Source organism: Amia ocellicauda, chromosome 15 (genome assembly GCF_036373705.1).
Source record: "Amia ocellicauda isolate fAmiCal2 chromosome 15, fAmiCal2.hap1, whole genome shotgun sequence".
Lineage (NCBI taxonomy): Eukaryota > Metazoa > Chordata > Actinopteri > Amiiformes > Amiidae > Amia > Amia ocellicauda.
Window position 1 is genome coordinate 22,576,721 of NC_089864.1, and position 21,304 is coordinate 22,598,024.

General features: G+C 39.4%; 1 protein-coding gene across 2 annotated transcripts in view; it reads left to right on the top strand.

The window, feature by feature from the left end:
- Window positions 1-1,690: 1,690 nt before the first annotated feature.
- Window positions 1,691-21,304, top strand: part of tspan9a (tetraspanin 9a) — a 140,987-nt gene continuing 121,373 nt past the window's right edge. Inside the window, exons 1-2 of one of the 2 annotated variants that reach the window (XM_066724112.1) lie at window positions 1,692-1,960; window positions 20,010-20,059. The gene's annotated coding sequence lies outside the window, so the exon portion shown is untranslated. Of the gene's footprint in view, window positions 1,961-20,009; window positions 20,060-21,304 lie in introns of both variants that reach the window. The other variant, XM_066724113.1, reaches the window with a different exon arrangement.

Sequence of the window (21,304 nt, forward strand, 5' to 3'; positions counted from 1 at the left end):
TTCCACTCCACTATGCGTTTATAGCCTGCTCAGCTGTTTCTCTGCTGTCAAGTGAGGCATTATGCAAAAGATTCACAACAAAAAAGTGTTGCTGTCATAACTGCGATCACGAGATATTAAAAATGGAAATGCAGATGCCTGCTGGCTCACTGTCACATCGAAGAACTTGTTTTTTGTGAAAGTGATAATGAGAAATGTCTCAATCCTGGCATGGCACACACTCTCCACTCCTCTGTGTATATCACGAGGGGAGCCATCACACATCGATAGCTTCTCTCAAGGGGCTTCTCTTAAGAGGCCTAATTTGAAAAAGAAGTGACATACGTGTTACAAATACATTGGAAATGAGCCGTTTCCTCTGTAACGTCCCTCGTGAGTCAGCTTAAATGTATTCCCAGGTAACATTTTAAAGACCCTTCAAATCATTTCCTTCACAGGTCTACGAGTGTTTTCTCTAGCATGAAAAAAGACTTTTATGAGACAATTTGGGGAGTCCGTGAACCTTCATGAATTCCTCCTTCAAAACCTCTCCACTACTGTCACATACTGTTCTTACTGTGGGCCGTTCTGGAGGACTAATAATTACAAATAAGTAAATAAAAATAAGCAACAGTGCCTTTCAGTTAAATTGTTGAAAAGTTAGATAAAGGCTTGCGGTGTGGTCGGTTTTTCAGTAAATTGTTTATTGTGTTTATCTATAAATTTCATCAAGTTGGAAAAACTGTACTGTGGTAATAGCCCTGTGAAAAAGAAAGCACTTCCTGTTGGCCCGAGCCAACAAAAATTCGGCCTGTAATTCAAATTGTCCTATTAAGCTTGTACCAAAAATAAGAAAACAACCGAAGAAAATATAATGTTTCCAGCAAGACTGTAATTATTGATTGAAATATGTTTTCTTCACAATTAAGTGCTCTAAACTTTTGAACTGTTTGTCTGTAATAATGTCATAATACTCTCTTTGAAAAATGCACAGCAGCAATGACCTCTACAGAAGTCACGGGACACACACAGCTCACATGCCACCAACAGATCAGAGACGAGCCATGTGAGATGTCAGACAGCCATTGACAGCCTCAATATCTATTCACATGCTCTCCAATAGTCTCCAGATCTTTGAGAAGTGCCTTCTTCCATCATAGTCTTTCTCCACCTGGTACAAACTGCTAAAATCCTCTTTTTCAAAATATTATTAGTATGCAACTAAATGTGCTTGTAACAGAGGTATATATAAAATATGCATTCTACAGAGCATAAAAAAGTGTTTTAGATAGACATACTGAATGTAATGCAGTGCTATAAAATACAGAAGAGACACCTGATCGTTTGGGGAGAAAGGATATCTGCACAGCTACTCAACAGAGATCCATAAAGATGTAACAACTTTATATTTCCTGCAATCCCATGTTAGGTGCACAACGACATTGAAGCACAATAAAAGCTGGGGGAATAAAGTTGTTCGGGGAAATGTCCCCCCCAAAAGAGAGACCACTTAAAATACCTGGATTTATTATTGCACACTTAATGAAGAGCTCTGAGTGACCTGTCAGAGGCGGCGTGGATGTATCTGAATCCGAATAAAATGGCTCTCTGGTAATGCACTGTGTCCAGGTTAGTTTTGCAGGCTTTGAGACAGATGGTGCTGTGGCGCCTGTAGGAGTCAGTGCGTCTCTCTTTCTTTCTGAGCTTCATTTCCGCTTCCAGTGGGGAAAAAAAACCAGTGGGACAAACTATTCAACAAGTAGTGGGACCTATAACGGGCTCGGAGGTGCGGAAGGACCCGATTCACAGCCTTTCTGACACATCTCCTCTTTGCCAAGACCTCCAAGACGGAAACCCTTTGTGTGCAGGGCCACCGAGAAGGGGTTTAAAGACCAGAAGAGACAGAAAAGTTAGCGCAGAAGTTAAGCAGCATTGATTTCTGGCCTTAGTTGGGGGCTGTGCGGGCATCCGTGTTGGGAAGGTGAGTTTCGCGTTGGAAAGATGTCTGGGTGTTGATGTGTGTTGGGGTAATGCTGGTTAAAATACGCCGTTTCAGTCGCATACTGCACAATAAGGTATTGCTTTTGTATAAACGGAGTAAATGGCTACACTGAGGATGCAACTAGTTACATGTTGCCAAAATAAGTGGGGGATGTTTGAAAATAGTGTTATCTTTTTACTTTAAGTGCACCGAAAACAATGGCGATTTGTGTTTCTGTAATGCACGACCTGTAAGCGACCCAGTCCATTATATGTTTAGTTTATCAATGACTTTTTTTTGTGCTGGATTTATCACCCCCCGTCCTGAGTTATTTTAGTTTGTATTGGCTCAAGGACAATCTTAAATTAGACTTCTATATGTTTCTGTTTTTATAAATGTAAGTACAATTTCACGGATCTGTGAACTAACATTCGCCTCTAACCATTAGACCTTTAATAACATGTATTGGATTGAACTGGAGCGCCAACTGAGCCAGGGCAGGAAAACAAGCATTTGTATTCAGTTACTGTGTGAGTGTATGTGTGTGATCGCTGCCCTTTGCAAAGACCAAACCACCCATTATTGCAATCAATCTTGCTGTGAAGAAGGGAATTAAAGAGATATAGGGACATCAATGTAACCGCCAAAGGAATCCATGAGGACTTCCAGAGCTGGGAAGAATGTGAAGAATTGAAACCCAGATGCCCGTCCTTTTGAGATGCAACAGCTGAGCACCAATAAGTATCGAGGGAGAATGTGCCTCAGGAAAATCGCCAGGAAAATCCCTGCCTCTGACTTCAGGATTTCCGTCTGCTTTGTTTTAGTTGTGTTTGCTCCACACATACCCTACGGCTACACCCCCGCAAGACAAACGTGCATGTTCCTATATGCTGGGAGGAAAGAGCTTGTGTTCAGACCCGACCCCTCCCTGAGATGCATTGTGCCCTTTCCACAAGGAGTCTAAAATTAGTTTTTATGGCTTTCGATTGTTCAAGAATGGCTCGACTTCTAGTTCTGATGGTGCTGGTGATCGGCTGGCCCTCCAGAGTGGAAGTGACCGCTCGCTCCAGCTCCAACTCCAACAAAGTCCAGTCACGGCCTGCCCCTGCTCTGCTGCTTTGTCAAAGTTCCCATTCACAGAGCCACCAGGACAATACACAGAGCAGTCCCGTGCTGCTGCTGCTGCTGCTGCTGCTGCTTAACAATAGTGGGCCTGTATACTATCTCAACATTTTTTTAATATATCATCTCTGCCATCCCTGTAGAGAGAGAGATGGAGGCACGGTCTCTCAGTGCCAGTCAGTCCGTACAGCTTTCCCTGTGTTTCCCGGAGACGTTACCAGGAAAAGCCCGGGGTCTATGCCAGTGTGTGGCACTCCTGTTGGCTGACACGTTGATGTAGTGGTCTCTTGATAGATTTGTGTATAAAGACCCACAGAAGCAGTTGTATTTCTCTTTTTTTCCCTTCATCGTACTAGGAGTCAGTAACCTCAGTGTGTTTAGTAACATAATTGGAACGACACTGAAAGACTATTCATGGTGCAAACAATAAATGAACACAGACCATCAGCACACAGAAATGAGTTTCATCCTGATGTTGGCTTGTTTGGATAGTGGAGGGTCATTGGCCCTTTCTCCCTTGTGAGTTAATGGCATTTCGTTTTCAGCTCTAATGTCCGTATATAAAAGTTTTTTGTTTTGTTTTTCATTGGACAGCCAAATTAAATTCCTGTTAGTTTAACTCGGTGAAATGTTGCTTAATACTGTTTACTTCTTGGGCTTAAAAAGTAATGGATAAGTCTCCAATTACATTTTTTTTGTTTTTCATCCTGCTGTTTAGTATTCGTGTGACCTGTGAAATAGTTTCCTTTTCTGTTTTGTTTTGTCCACCCATATCTACACCGAAGGATGAAACGACGCACACAATCCCGTCACTTGTACTGTGTTTTTTTTGTTTTTTTTTTAGCAAACACAATTATTCAAAGCAATTTACGTAACAAAACGTTAACATACAATGTTCTGTACTATATAACTAAGGTAACAACTTCCATCTACACATAATGGTGAATACAATTGTGATATAACAGAATTATAATGATGTACTGAAAACATGCTTTTTCAGGAGGTGTTGACAGGTGGTTCTGTAGTTCTAAAGCTCATGAGCAGTTTAATTAAGTTGCATAGGGAAGTTAATCTGAAATGGCTAGCTTTCTTATTATATTATAGTGTTTGGTTATTAAATTGCATGGATCTGAATACCAATTTAAAAGTTTATCAAAGCTTCCAGACTTTTAATCAAGACCGGTTTGCTATAACTTGTTAAAGGGGGGAATTCAAGAATAAAACTATTCCCCAAAACTGTTAAAGGGATCTAGAAAGATGTGCAGTCAACTGTACAGAGGTCTGCTTTTGTATGGAGGGGATAAATCAAGCTTTGTGAGTTGTCAAAATATTACTCTTTAAGTTGGATTAAAAGCTTGGCTTGTTTAGTTTCCGGGGGAGGGGATTCCAGACAGTGGCTGTGGTTTAAAGGTTGTGGGTCCTGGTGAAGAGGGGCTAAATGCTTTGGGAATAACTCTGGTTTTGTGGAGATTAGCACAGACTTAAACCAGTCAGCGTTGTGTTGATGGGGTTACCAACAGGGAAAAAAAAAAAATCAGTCTTTATGCTGATGTCAGTATCCCACTTCCCTTCAGTGAAGAGATGAGTAAGTTCGCTTTTGTGGGAGTATTTTGCAAATTATGGTACTTGAAATTATACTTAATAAAGACAATCATTTTCAGCCCGCTGTGCTTTTTCACAGGAGTCTGATGGTCCAATTGGACTGCAGTCATACCAGTAAATGATTTGGGATTTTGCTCCTCTTCTGATTTTCAAGCCTCTCCTTTGTGCGGAGTTTGAAAGCTTGCCAAGAAGCTGCATTTTCGCCGCACTATCATACGTAAAAAAAACTGAATTTGTTGAAATCCACAGCAGAGATTACATAAATGTAGATTCCCAGGGCTATTGTTTTTCTCTAGGACACCTTCTGGCTTTTGCACTAGCTGCTGTGGATTGAGCCAGGAAAACACAAGACGTGTGGAGACGGGAGCAAGCCATCTATAGACCGTCTTAGCAGGAGTAATGAAGTTCGATGGAAAAATAGCCAGTCAAGTGACGGATTTACTGCGGACCTGGAGTAGCCTGTTCGTACTATTCATTTTCTCCTGCAGGAATGTATTTCAAGCCAGGACATGAACACTTTTCTCCTTGTGCCATCGGTGCGCTCTCGGGCGGGAAAGCGGACGCCGATATTGTTTTACAGTGCATCTGCTTTATGTGTATAGTATTTCTCTCTCTCTATCTCACTGTTAGTATGCTGTAAGGATTGGGATAACGGCCAAACTATATAAAGCATCTGTTCCCACCGTGTTTAATAAGATGTATGTCCACAATTTGCAGTAATGACTGGTTTAATACTTTTTATTGATAGCTGGAGGTAGACTTTGGCAGTTCTCCTATAGCATAGTGAGCAGTGCTGTGAGAGATGGTTTTCCTATTTCCTGGTCTCCTTTCCTTCCATGGGTGTTTTATGGCAATGAGTTCAGGGTTCTGCGCAGGCTTTTTTTAGGCCAATCCTCCCACTGAACATCTGTGTTGCTCTCCTACCCTCAACATCAAGTCACAATCAAAATAACTCCTGTGTAGCATGGCTGGTCCAATCAATTAAAAACAGTACTTGTGGTTATACAGAGATTGTCTTTTTGTGGTGTATAGATAGTCCAAGATTTCAGTTCACTATACTTGCAAGGTGAATTTATTTTTAATGGCATGAATCTTTTTAGTACATTTTCTCAAAAGAAAAAAACAATGTCCAGCACTTGATGTGATGTGAAAGAGCAAATAAACTTTATATATTGCAATAAAGTAAAACAGTATATATTTCAAACCATGTTTGCACATTGCCATACTCTTCGCAAAGCATCCTCCTACTGAATTTCTTTGGCGGATAGTAATTAGTCGCAAGAGAATTCCAGTGAAATCTGTAAGAAGTATGGAAGAAAACTACACAAATTAAAATGTGTTGTCAGCAACCATATGTCTGATCTTGATATAAATGGGCCAACATTATACTTTTCTGCTGTTGCTTCTGACAGGGATACATGTCAGAACTGGAAACATAACCAAAATCTGGCTGAATGAAATATGATTCGAGTGTAACGCTGAGATCTTTGCAACAGGACTAAACTGAACCACAGTTTTATTTCCATGGCAACCTCTTGAGTGTCCAAATTGTCTCTGTTGCTCTTCTTGCAACCCTTCTAGATTTACTTTATTATCGAATACAGGCAACTAAATAGTGTTTTTTGTTGTTTGTGTTTTTGGGACCCTTAATGTGTTCGCCTCGGCACCAGTCATGCATCATTTGGTTTTCAATCTCATATCTCAGTTTCAATAGTCTGGTATACATTACTGCATCACTTCATGATTGCAGTTTAAGAATCTTTGGTTTATTTATCATCGATCAAATGTATGAGAGAATATTTTTTTAGGCATTTCAAAATAGTCTTATCGCAATGCAGTATATTTGGTTATGCATATGCAAAATATTCAATTAAATTCCAAACACCTTATATCTGATTGCATCTGTAAAGAACATAATTAATAAAAATGTAAAACCTGATTAGTGTAAATATGTAATAGTATATAAGAATATATGAATACTGACACAGGACTCTTTTTTTTCCCCGTTAGCTCATAGAGACATTCCTATATTGTGGTAAACGCTGTGTATGTTCAGGGTCACAATCTTAGACAACCGTTGCTGGTTGCAAACCTGGTGGCCAACTACAAGAAACGTCTGACCTCTGTGATTGCCAACAAGGGTTTTGCCACCAAGTACTAAGTCGAAGGGGTCAAATACTTATTTCCCTCATTAACATGCAAATCAATTTACAACTTTTTTGAAATGCGTTTTTCTGGATTTTTTTGTTGTTATTCTGTCTCTCACTGTTAAAATACACCTACCATTAAAATTATAGACTGATCATTTCTTTGTCAGTGGGCAAACGTACAAAATCAGCAGGGGATCAAATACTTTTTTCCCCTCACTGTGTATTCTCTATGGCTAGTAGTACATTTGAATGTAACAGTGGAAACACGTTTTTGAATTATGTGAAGAATTATGTGAACTATATTATTGAGGTCTGCATCATTTATTTTAAGTGAATCATTATGTCACAGACTGTATAGTTTCTGGTAATATGATTTTAAATCTGTACACAATTTTGAATTATTGATGCTTTTTTAAACATGTTCAATCATAATTAATTTAAAACAATAATTTTAGACTGTTCCCACATAGGATTGAGAGTTTGTTCTGCCCTATGGTTTAAAATAATACTGTTTTCTAATCCTAGAATTGGCTTTTCACATTTAGTTAGACCCATTGTCCTCATGCATGCAAGTTTACAATTGGGATTAACTTGAGTACATGACATGCCACTTTCACAGTGTGAGGCTCCCTAATGTGTATGGCATGACTGAGTCTGTCTGAGGGGAATGGAGTTATTTTAGAGAAATTCAGATGCCCCTCAAAGCCTGATAGTGCAGTTCTGGACACGTCTGTGGAAGTGAGAATGATTCACCAAGCAAGCAGTTGGACATTGGACATGTACATTGTCAGCTTTTTTTTTCTCCCACTGTTACAGTATTTATGTGTAGTAAAGTGCATACAACATTACACATAATGGCCATCTAGCCTGGGAAAGGTTTTTAATCTTAATAAATCGTCCGAAGACACACAAAATCCAAACAACGTTAGAGTTTTGACCTTGTGATTTGTGTTTGTGTGGACAGTGTCCAAAATCATCAAATTGTGCAATAACATATTCATGTCATCAGTTACAAAATAATTATATTTTTAATTTTAACCATCAGATGAGCCCCAGCTATTGAAAGCAGAAGCACAAGACCCATTTCTCAGTGTGTGCAGGTGAAACGGACACGAGCGTCTTCATCTGAGCAGTTTTGTTCGCTCCAGTACAACAAGCAAGCTACCTCTACACAACCTAACCACTGATGTATTTTGAACATCCTGCACTGCTGGTCATATTTTCATATGGTTCACGTGTCCTGCCTAGGGTTTTGAAACCCAATGCAGTTTCTAAATTCAACCATGAAAGCTTTTAATTGTATCAAAGTTCGGTTGTTTTATTGTATGTGTGTGCTTGAATTACCCTTTTATTGATAATGAAGCACCCAAATAAGGCAAACCCAATGGTGCCTAATTTACACAGATGCCTTTTATTACATTATTTTTGTTTGACAAAATTAAGCATAAAACAGCACTTGAAGTGGAAATCCTTGAGCTCCTTTTGCTCAAACTGATTTAAGTAAGAATTGGTCTTAATCACTGTTAATTGCAGTTAAAAGGAGTGTGCACCATCAGGTAACGAATTGCAAAAATTGAAATAAACTTTTTAAGGTAAATTGTATGTATCTTAATATGTAGGTTATTGATTCACTTATCTGTTTTTTATGCTTGAAGTCTTTGGAGGGAATGTGAAACGTTTGCATCTTCAACAGAAGAACGATACATGGCCACTTTGCTTGGTGGACAAACGTGTCCCCATGCCCACATTAACAGCATTTGGTGAGGATAACTTGAAAACTCAAATGCCAGCTGTATACACACACATCCAGGCCAACTCTTCACAATACTGTAACTGCAAACCACATTAAACGCGTTTCTCAAGAAATAACCCGAATTGGAAAATCAGACGAATACAATAATGTAAATAGTTTGACAATACGCTTCATGATGAGTTAAATGAGGCGTTTTATTTTGGGTTGTTCTTGTAAATCGTGCCGCCATGTGTGTTGACAAGAAAAATAAATGGATGCTGCTGCTATTGTGTATACCTGGCACAGTCTCACTGGCTGAAAGCAGCTCAAGCTTCTTTTTGTGCCACATAAACCAAAACAGTCAAATAATCTCCCATCTGCCATTCAAACATCGAACTATGGAGCCAAAAACTCAATAGAAAGCTGTAAGGACAGATAATCAGCAGTGGTCATATGGATGCCATCTTTAACAAACATAATACGGCAACAGCATATTTGCAATTTTAAAGCAGCCTCCTTCTCAACCCTGCTCCTTTACCTCAAGTGTTTTATTTCATACAATTTTTTCTCCGTGTTCCCTTGCAGTATTTTAAATTGGTAAGAGGTTAAAACGATGAAAAGAGTTAACTGTCTGTCATAATCCTTTTCTGGTAACAAATTCAACTCTTTTAGATAGATAATTGTGACAGGAGCACTCTTCTACCATTTATAGATCATTAAAAACAACATGCATAGTTTTCCGGGATTGCCGTCTAATGATACATTCATGATTCTTGAAGATTGATATGCACTTTTATATAAATACTTCAGTATCCATTTCCTGCTGTAAAAGGCCTTACAGTTCACCTAGATGAGTACCAAGTGGCCTGTGTAAGACATCTTTAGCAGATTGCTATCCGGGGGTTAGAAAGATGACCTCTCCCTTGTGTTGAAGTGACCAAGGGCACATGATCCATTAACCCGTTACATCCCTCTTTTGTCATCACAAAGCAAACCTCTTTGCAGATCGTGGAGGGTTTTGTGTAGTGCTTTAGTGCTCAGCTTCCCCACAAAAAGCCCGAACAACAAATCTCCTCCCTCGGCATCCTCTCGGCAGCGCCTCCTTTACAATTTGCTTGGGTCACTGATGCTGTATAACGGGGGTTAACCACTGAAAAGAAACCGACCTGTAATTAAGTGGTTGAACACGCTTTTCTTAGGTTCGCTGGTGTAAATGACATCATTATCTGCAGTTTGGACCACCAGTGAGTGTCACCTATTCAGGGCAAACTATAGATTAACGTTACAGAGTTGTTCTCGTTTGGCTGCCTTGATTTATATTTTGCAAATTTTATTAGTCCGCTTTTTAAAAATGCAGTTTGATTTACTTTGCCTCAGGGGAGTAACTTTTGTTTCTGCATTTTCATCCAAAATCTTGAATGGGGTCTAAATCAGTGCATTCTAGATTGTAGCTCAATTTCTGCATGTCTTTCGGATCATTAAATATTGTACTGCAGTGTAGTGGTAATCCGCCTTTGCAAGTGTTTCTGTAATTGTTTGAAAACTTGACACAGAACACCTGAGAAAGGAAGGAAAAATGAGGAGACCCCCTCTGGAGTGAATGTTCAGCTTTTTGTATAGAAGACAAAAGTTTGATGAACTCAGTTGGTATTTAGATGTTCGTAAGGTAATCCGCTGTATTGCATTTTGGTTTATATCAGATTATTTGTATTGTTTCTGGTGTGTCCCCCCCCCCCACACACACAGTCTTGATATTGAAGCAGCTAGGGAATGAGAATCTAGAGAATGTAAATGCATCCAAAACTCAAACCTAATAGCAGACAATGTTATCCTACATCTGTTACACAAGCTTTGCCAAAAGGCCTAGTGCTCAATGCCAGCCCCTCGCACTGCTTCAGTGTGGTGAATTGAGCACGCTATGCCATTTCTGTGGTAAAGCGAGAACATCGTTCACTTCCGTTTTTTCCTGAGGATTTGCCAGTTTCCATTCTCTACAAAACTTTCAATTCCCTCGTCTCCTCTGGTTAGATTATTTCCCGGTTTTCGTTTTCACTGTCTCGGGTGTTTGCTGTGGCCCAGAAGGGAACCACTAGGAAACTCGCCCTTCCGCTGCATAATTAAGGTGGCACTTTACATATGAAAATGGTATGTACTGTATACAGAGGCAGCGCTTGAGTAATTATATGCGATGCTGGATTTGAGATCTCCAACCCGTACCCAGAAGCAGCAGAGCTTTCTTGCCAATTGCAGGCTAGATTTCTTTCTATGTGTATGTATAATCACAAAGGGCTATTAAATGAAAACCCTTTTGATTTTGATTTTTTTTTTTTTTAATAATGGTATTATGAAATAGTCTTCAAGTGTTTCGCGTTTTATCATCCTGGGCTTCGAACAACTTTAGAAGTCTCTTTCTGACCCCCTTGATTGCACCGACAGTATGCATGTTTTATAAGATCTGGATTGTTAATCTGATGGATGCTTTGATCAAATGCGGACGTCAGCGAACAAACACGATCATTTGACGCAATAGCTCAGGTTTTGTGGAAGAACACGCTTCGCATTTTGAGTGTGCAGCGACTCGCACTCCTATTTTGACGAGCTGCAGCTGCATCTGTATCCAGGGTGCCGTTCCTGTAGTTACGACTTAATGTGTTCTTGTGAAACCTGGATAATTATACCCTGAAATTAGTTTAGTTTAATTTCCGTGCTGGTTGTAGTCTCTCTGAAAGATGATAATTACTCTTTGCAGTCTTATGGGAATCCCTGAACTAGATTAATATGCAGAAACACTGTGTCTTGTCCTTTAGTAAGGCAAACCCCCTTATTATTAATAATTCAGGTTTTATTTTCCCCAATAAATACGATTATTTCCCAGGTGGCTGTAAACACTTGTTGCATTACTTAGGAAAATGATATCTTGGAGTGAAATGCATGGATGTGTTAGGAATCAGTAGATGTTAATCAGCTTGGCTCACTGCTAAGACTCGTGTACTTGGATTTAGGGAGGATTTGGACAGCTGAGATGAGGGTCTCAAACTTGCACTGCCAAACCATCTGTTTCTCCTCACACTGTGGCATCTTGGGGAGGACGAGTGAAACTTCTACTGATAACCTATGGGCGCCTGGTAGGCTACAAGGGGCCAGTGGTGCGTGACCAACAACACTGGCATTGCTTTGTCAGTCGAGCACCACACCGGGAGGAATCCAGAGCACAGATGGTTGTGACATTGTCCACATTCCAGCCAGCGCTGTCTGGGCCGTAGGACTCGAGTCTGAGTCATTGTTTGCCACATGCGCATTGTCTTAATCATTTTCAGTTCGGTCTTTTGAGGTTTTTATTTGTATTTTCTTGTGGTTCATGTTCATCAGAAATTCAGTAACTGGAAAACAAAAGATAAACCTTTTCTCTAGTGGTAATACAATCATCTTCACCTCAGATCCATTTGCAACGCTGTCTAATGCTTCTACAGGCATTACCTACATGGATTTGTCTTCAATTATGTGTCAGTTTGTGTAGGACCGAAGAGGGAAGTGCATTTGAATAACCGGGCCCTCTGGTTTAAACAGGCCCTAACCAGATCCACATGCCACCTCTTATTTGAGCCCTTGGAAGCTCTGATGAATCGCCAAATCGGAGTCGAGTCGCATGCTGGAATGGAAAACCTTTTCAAGTGTTGTGCTTTTCTCTGTGGTAAAAGCCAGAATTTGGTTTCAGCAGCTGTGCGCAGAGAGTCAGGCCTGGAAAGTGTTATCTATCACTGCATACTGTCTGAATGGCCGGAGAGCGAGCAAACAGGGGCCAGATCACTCCTCCAGTTTATGGATACATTCCAGTTACCACTGTGTCTTCCCGGACTCAATGTTAGCACAGCCAGTTGAAGATACAGTCAGGGATTCATGCTGACAGTAGCTGAACAGATGGGCTCTTTTTTAAAACAAAATTCACTCTTTGATAGGTGTCTCAATATCCTGTAGTGAGTCCAGTTAAGTACATTTCAAATACAGTCACTTCCCTGCCTATGTCCACTGGAAAAAAATAGTTTGTTTAGCTTTGTTCTTTCAGTTGTTAGGCAGATGCTTCAAAACAAATATTACATTGATAGTTAAATACTTCCTTTTTTGAAGGGATGCTGTAAAACAAAGCTGCAGCAATAAAAGCAGTATTTGTTCAGCCTTTGCCTGTAGATTTGTGTGCCCTTATTTTTCCTAAAAATAAAATAATGCATGTACTCCACTAATAGCACCATGTGCATTTGCCTGAAAGTTCTATGTTAGGTCAACTGAATGGAAAGTAACTTTTTTAAGCATTTGTTACAAGTTAAAAAACCTACACTGCTGTTAAACTTATTTCTGGTAACTCAGAGTGCATTTTTAGAGTTACGTTTTTATTTTAAGATGGATGAGATCATGTTGTTGTAAACACTTTTGACCAAGGAAGGCCATGCTTACTTTTGAGAGACTCTTTCCCTCGTCAATCCAGCATGAGGTCTGCTGTTTGGCGACCGACCAAAACCACTTCAACATTATCACACCGCATTTAACCTATATTGCCAAAGGCTTTAAAACAACAGATGAATACCAAAATCTGTTCACAATGTATTTATTTGAGTGTCGGCCAACTCTTGGCCTTAATGACTGCTGCAGTCCTTTTGATAGGGGGCCAGATAATACCCTGGCGGTGCAGTTTCTACAGCAGCAAGAGTGGTTGGTCTCTGTAGTCTTTTTAAAGCCCCCGAGATGTTCCACAGAGCTGAGGTCTGGACTTGGAGCGGGCTGTGAAATGGTTTCTGCACAATTCGTCTTGAAACTCTGTGCTACACACCCAGCTTCCCATTGTACATTATTGTCTTGGTAGATGTATGGGCTCTCACCAGTAAAACTCCCTGAGGTTTGGCAGGACAACTTTTTCCACGATGTTGTAATTTGTGCTGGGACTCTTAAAAACAAACCTTAAAAACATCTTTGCTGTGCACATGGCCACTGGTGCAGTCCATTTCCTGCTTGACTCCTTAATTGACGCTGTGTGCTGTTGTGGCTGTCAAAGGTGATGCAGTATTGTATTACGACAAAATGGTCCAGGAGGTAGGGTCTCTCGAGTGGCTCATATTTGGGTGGGAGAAATGGAAGAAATTGGGAGATTCCAAAAAAAAAAAAAAATGGTGTAGGGGTTCAGTGTAATTTTGAATTGGAAGATTTGTAGGATAACTGGAGGATGCTGTCTACATATTCAACCTCCTCTGATGCAGGCAAACAGTTGTAGTTGGACGGATTTGTTATTCACAGATTCATTTATTTTTATTAATATTGTCAAATATGCTATGCTTAGGTATCTGTTATGTCTTTTGGGAGATTGATGAACACCAGTTAAGCCTAGAGAAAAACGGTGAGATTCTAGTTGCTTGTACTGAGTTCAAATAGTGTGTAAACTTTGGAATGACACCATCTATCTCAACATTCATTTTCAATTGTAATTTTGATAAGTTTCTCCTGGCTATTGTAACTTACTCTTCTTGAATGAACTGAAACCATCTTAGGAAGTGATCTTATGACTTCTAGTGCAGATGCAACAGTACAACCCTTAAAAATACAAGTTGAAGGAAATTTGAACAAATGTATCCTAATGCACCCACTGTTGCATCTGCACTAGAGGTTAACTTTCAGAAAGTGCAAGGTTTGATAGCCTGCCAAATAACAGACGCATGTTTGTGTTTATAAATTGCTGGCAATTGCCCTCTGGAATGCATTTGTTTGTGAAAAAGATAATCACATGCAGTCATTTTCGTGATCCTGACAAGTAAGCAAAGGTATTTAAAGCAAAGGTGTTGTTACTTTTGACTACAACTGCAAGTACTACAAATGCATAGTTTGACAAACATTCCTGATATCATCTTGACAGTGGTCATGCTGACACCGAATATGCCCAGATAGGCAGCTGATCAATTTATGCCATGGGGCACGGATATTTTGTATGGGAAAATATAGAATATTTATGTCGGCAGCTGCAGTCTTGAGACGTTTTTATGTCTTCGAAGGAGAGCTAAAAGGTTAAGCCGAAAAGATTTGACATTTGGTGACCTTTTTCCAATTAATTTCAGTTTTTGTTTTTGTTTCGGCTTAATGGAATCCTAAGACAAAACGTTCCGGCCTGCGCAGCCCATGGACTCATATTGTATGTCATGTTTGGCATTACTTCAGGGTTGGCTGGCTATGGCCACCTGTGTCGTCAAAGGTTTCGATGGGAAGTGCATTTAGCCTTCGGGATTGTTGCATTTGAGTTTTAAAAGTGTGTCCTGTTCACAGTTTAATGCTTACAATGTGACAGCATGTGAAGAGATTGATCTAATAAGGGTGGTGGTGTGTTATTCTCCAAATTCACTGTTCTCTGGTATGTGATGTTTGAATGACAGGATTTCTGCACTGACTTCACTTTGAGGTGGAATGCTCTTAGGGTTTCACAAGGACAAGTCACTTCAGCTGCTCTCTGCCTGGGTCATTCTCAGCTGTAGGACAGGGTGGTGGGGCGATGGGGCAGGACTCCACTAGGATCTTGTTATAATGTCTCAGCTGGGGGCTCGAGTGATTAATTAATAATGTCTTCATTGCACTTATTCTGAGTGGCCCTTGGTGACCTCCTTCTAGCTGCTCTGTCTGCTGTAGTTAGGTGGCCTTCATCACAAACTTCTAACACTGGTGGACACGTCACTCGTATACACGGTGCACTAGCATGTCATAGACTCACTGGCAACCACGTTCACTGTGATGGATTTCTTGTCCGTGATGTTATGCAATTATTTTCCTCTCTATCCCTTCTCAATTCTGTTGGCGTTTGCTTTGGTCTTTCCTCGTGCATCATCACGCAAAGTAGGCATACTTATGTAAACACCTACATTTGGAAAGACAGTATAAGACTTGACCACTCACTTAAATACTGTGGATTAAATAGATAACACTCTTTTCATGGCTTGCCTCTCCTGACACAGAGTCTATGTTGTTTGAGTCCCAGGAAGTGGATGGTGGTTTTTTTAGGGGGATGCTTTCATAGGAATTTGTGGATGACAGCCCACATATTCCCAGTGGAGTAGATGTCCAGGATCTGTCCATCCCTTTTGTTAAAAGTGTAGAATTGGGAACAAGGGCAGTAATGTTCAGACTGTACAATGCACTAGTTAGAGCTCATCTGGATACTGTGGACAGTTCTGGGCTCCACACTTCAAGAAAGATATCACTTCTCTAGAGGCAGTTCAGAGGAGAGCAACCAGACTTATTCCAGGTCTGAAGGGAATGTCCTACTGAGAGACTGAGGAACTGAACCTTTTCACCCTGGAACAGAGGAGACTACGTGGGGACTTGATCCAAGTCTTCAAAATCATGAAAGGCATCGACCACATCAAACCAGGGGAGCTTTTCCAGATCAGCAGGGACACACGGACCCAGGGACACAAATGGAAATTGGGCTTCAAGGCATTAAAGACAGAAAACAGGAGACACTTCTTCACACAGAGAGGCGTCACAATCTTGAACAAACTCCCCAGCGATGTGGCTGAAGAGACCATTTGGGAACATTCAAAATAAGACTAGATTGGATCCTTGGATCACTTAGTTATTAATGGACACCAAATGGGCACGATGGGTCGAATGGCCTCCTCTCGATTGTAAACTTTCTTATGTTCTTATGATCTTATGCTTTGTTGAGAGTGTTCATTTTATTTTGTATCTTCTAGAAAATCTGTCTCCTCTCCAAAAATGACCATTGGCACAGACTTCCAAAAATTAATTTTCAAATCCCACTCTCACATTGAGAGGCTAATTATTGATTCATCTCCAAGGATTAATTGGAAGCTCCCAATAAAATTCCCTTTCACATGAACAGTTGTCTTACTTCGGAAGACATCTCTGCTCGTTTTAATGAGACCACCTGGGCCCTGTACAATGACCTCATTAAAGTATTTGACTGTGAATCCTTGGTGGGAAATGGTGATTTAAATAATTAATTGTGCCATCCTAATACGGAGCTTTCTAGTATTTTAACCTGCTTCTTAGTGTTTAATTGTATTAATTTAAGAACCCTCCATATTAAGAATTGCAGCTTTTTTTTAGAAACTATGGTTTTCCCCCTTGCCTTTGGATTTGCTTTAACCCATTGCAGCCAGAGACCTGCGGTTTTGCCATCAATGTGTTGGAAGTTTTTTGGTCAATGAATTCATTACATTATCCCTTTAATGTGATTGGTATGACTTCAGCCTTCTATTTTGAGCCGTCACACTAGCCTTTTAGAATCCAGAGAAAGAAAACCATTCGCAAATTGAAGATTAATTGATGAATATGAACTGCTCTGAAACGTCTTGTTTTCTTACTTAAACTGAAAAAAGATGAAAGGCTCCAGATCTCAGAAGATTTGTGTTTCCTCTTTCTCTGTCTGATATTAGTATTTCCTTGAAAAGGTCATATTGGGGGGGTTGAATCTAACAGAATTATTTAGGGAAACCCAGCATGTATCACGTATCATGTTTGGCAGTATTTAAGAATGTTTTTATTAGATTTGCAAGGTTTGTTTTAATTTTAAAGTGTGTCGTTTATATTTTTAATCAGCTTTTTATATAAAAAAAAGACTTTGTACTGTTTTACATTTACAAAGTTTATTTAGTATAATTATATAAGAATGTGTCCACAATAGCAGATTTTGTGTAGCTGAAATTGACTTCCAATACTTGAATATGACTGGCAGTAATTCTATCATTCTTGGTTTGTAATTATATTGTACGCATATTGAGCATCGTTGTGGCTTCAGGCACAACCACATGAGCATGAGTTTTGAATTAATTGTTTAGAGTTTAAGCATTTAAGCAGAGATGTTGAACTCCTTTTAGTTTTTTTTTTTTTTTTTTTCGTTTGATTAGTGTGTTTTTTCCCCATTTACATGAATTATTTGTTTGATATTTATGCCACAACAAGCGGGGGAAAAAGTTAACCTGACAAGTTTACGGCTGTAGTAGGTTGTCTTATCTTACCAGTTAGTCGGGGCACACAACCTGAACCTACAGCAATGTTTTTGAAGGTGCATTTAAACACATTACCACTTAATGCTTTTGTTTAATTCTGCATTACCCCTGATTAAAAGACCGTTAATGTGTCTTTCAACAAGTCAGTGAATCACTGTTGTGAGCCTCTTTGAGTGTACTCGAACATTTCAGGAAATCGTGCTCTTTGAAATGATTGTTATGTTTGTGCTTAATAAGTAAACCTACATGGCTTACTAAATTGTTCTGATGAAAGGTTTCAGGACAGATTTGATTAACTGCACGCTGCTTCACATTCGGGGCCTCAGACCACTGAAGTGGAGGGGGGGGGGGGTTCATCCCCTGTGTTTGTTTTGCATCAGATGTGAAGAAAAATAAGCTGATGGATGATTGCTTGAAGAGGGAATCTGCAATTTCAGCGCACCCTTGCTGGAGTGTTTAAGTGCTCCCACATTCATATACTGGCAAACTATGGCCTTGCGGTTGGAGAGGCTTTTGAGATAGTAACATTCAAAGAGAAATTATAGTATTGAAGATGGTGGAGCGTCGGGAGCAAGATGATTGTGTGGGGTGTGTGTCTCTGTTGAGGAGCTGTGCTATTAAGCTATTTTTAGTTGCTGCTGGACCCTTGAACTTTTTTTAATGTTGGTTTAGACATGTTTATTTTTCTTTTAAGATAAAGATCTCACTGCTTCATCAAATAGCCTTTCAGTATGTGTTACAGTATATGCTTGTATTGTAGCTTTAAAATCCATATGTACACTGGAAGAAAAATAAAACAATTCACATCTAAAATTATGACTTTACTGAGAATGATATAAATTGTCTATTGACTTACTGATGTTTGATCCACTGCTTCCTTTTATTCCCTGTGAATGCCCTCCAATGTCAGGTTAGTGTTTTGCTGTTAACTAAAGACACAAATGCACTAGGCTGTAAAGATGAACATTTCCAAGAAGGACAGTAACGCCGAGCCTAATTGGACACGCACTACATGAGATGGATAAAGATCATAAGTTCACTGACTCTGTTCCAGTGCCTTCAGTTTGACCATAACAAAAACTTAAATAATGACTGCATTGGGAAGTAAAAAAAAAAGGGAAATCGCTGGATGTAAAAAATAAACGCCACGTCTTCAGTGTTATCTTTATTTTTTTCTCCATTAACATGAACAAACACTGGCAGTGTGCTGCCTGAATAATCTCAGGCCTTTGTGGTTTTCATATAATTGAATCAGTCTGAGGCCAGTGTGAGGGCCCTGTGATCCCATGTGAACACTCGGCATTCTTGGACCGTCAAGATGATAGACGATACTATGTTGGGTAAACATCTCGGCACACAAATCTGGCATTTTTTGGGATTTTCTGTTCCAACACTAATGTAAATTTGATTAATTATTTTTTAATTCGAATCATTCTACTCTTTTGGTAAAATGTAGGTACAGGGTGCATTTTTTAACCCATTTGAAATCCTTATTAAGGTTAATAAATATGGTTAATTAAACTGTATTTAATATATGTATGTATTTATATTTTATAGAGTTTTTTGAACACTGAAAACTATATCGGTTCCACTTGATTTGAAGACAATATGTATTCCAACGTTTGCACACTGCGTGTTAAACTCACAATACAATATCTTGTTAAATCCTGTTGATGTTCTATGACATACAAATATTATAATGAAATGTAACGATGTACTTAAGAATACAACTCAGATACAGTTGTAATGGAGCTGCTCCAGACATCTTTTATTATTATTATTATTTTTTATAAAAATAAGTATTTATAAAATTATGCAAATTATAAAATGTGAAGATTCTCCTATTATGCACTTGCTCTGCATTCTATGTGTTTACAAGGTTAAAGCTTCCACAATCTGAAGGAACTGCAGAATGGCTAGGCCAAGTATAGCACACAAAGCTTCATCGATCAGACAAGAACAGTTCACTTACAATGTTCCTACAACGACATATTCAGTTTCTATGTGCATAGATGCAGCTGTCTGTATGTGCCTTGATGCTGGCATGTAGTATGTGGATTAGAACAGCCTCTGCTGGTAAGAAAAAGGCATTAGACATTGATTATGCTGTAAGGAGACATTTTATCATGCCTTTTATACACCTGTGATACTATAAGCATCAATAAACCCATTTTCAAATCTCATTGCTATGAATTTTGAGTGTATTCCTTACACGGTAATGCATCACATAGGGTACTTTAAGGACTTCCCATTTCTGCCACATTCCTGAGTCCCTTGCTGTGTTTTTAAGTCCTGCTCTCACGGCTGGTGATGACGCACTTTGCTGCTGGCCGATGCGTCTTCCAATTTAGCTACATGTCCCAGAAAAAGGAATGCCCACAACCCATAGATGTTCATTCAAACAGGGTGTTTAAGTCATAATCTTTTGTTTCCATCTGCTACAGGCCTCCATCTGCAGCGAGGCTGTTAACATCTGATATCAAGCGGAAAGCTGGTAAGACATTACAGCTTCTCTTCCAGTTGTGTTTCTGCCTGAGACTGATTGAGTTGTATGCACTGGTTTTATTCTTTGGTCACACAAACGCACGTTGTGTACAGGTAACCGAAACATGTCTGTACACATGATCACACTAGGAGGTTAATTGGTTACATGCTGTATATTTTTCCTAAATCCTAAAATGTCATTCCAATTTAGGTTTAGTACAGGAAAATACATGCCCACTTTATACTTCAATAATACCTTCTGAAAACATATTATAGAAGCATTAGCTCACTGTATTCTAAATCGGGTAACAGTTTTGTTGCCGCATAAAATCTGCCTTATCATATTTTTGCTCAGGGCAGTTTTATTTCATTAGGTAACACTAAACAGGCTCCTACACCAGATTTCTTTTGTGTATTTCCACCAAGTTGTCTGGTTACAATAGTTTTGCCTCTTAGAGTGAAGAACATCAGCAAATGTTCTGGGAATTTGCCTTCATTATTAAATTAATGTGGAAGAAAGGTCTATCTGTATGAGAGCTAGTGTATTCAGGGAACTATTCTTTGGATGAAGAAAAATCCCTTGAATTGAGTATTTTAAATTAGGTAGAAGACTTCTAAATAATTTCAAGCATTAATACTTCAAGAATACACAATCCTACATCGCATTGAAGCCACTTTATTACAAATAAAGATGGCTTTGTGTAAAATGGCTTTTGGTGACCAGTTACAGTACAAGAGATACCTGTCACCTTCTTTAGTAAAGGCTCATGGTCTTCACAATATTTTCACATTTGTAATAAAAGGAACTTGCCTGTGTTTTTAGTGTAACAGACTATTTATGGAAGCGTGGTATTTTGTAACTTGATTCCTGCTTTAATGGGAAGGTTTTCCCTCCATTGCGTGCCTATTTTGCCCATCTGCTTAGAATGTGCTTCCGTTCAGGCAGAATAGGAAAGAGGCAAGAGGCTAGCCAGGAAATTGACCCCAGAAGCTAAATTAAACTGGACAAGAAGGATTTACTAGCTGTTTGTTGCACAGCCTACTTCCTGTTGGGATGACTCAATGGTCTTGTGCTCGTAGGAAATGGAAAGACGTGTCCTTCAAATGCTGTTCACGTCTTTAACACTGAGACAGACTGTAAGTATGAGGTCAGCGAGTAGAGTGTTTTGGAATGCATAAAAAGTTACTTTAGACATTTGGGATCAGTGTAAATATTTATATGCAACATCATGCATAACATTAGTGTTTACAGCAA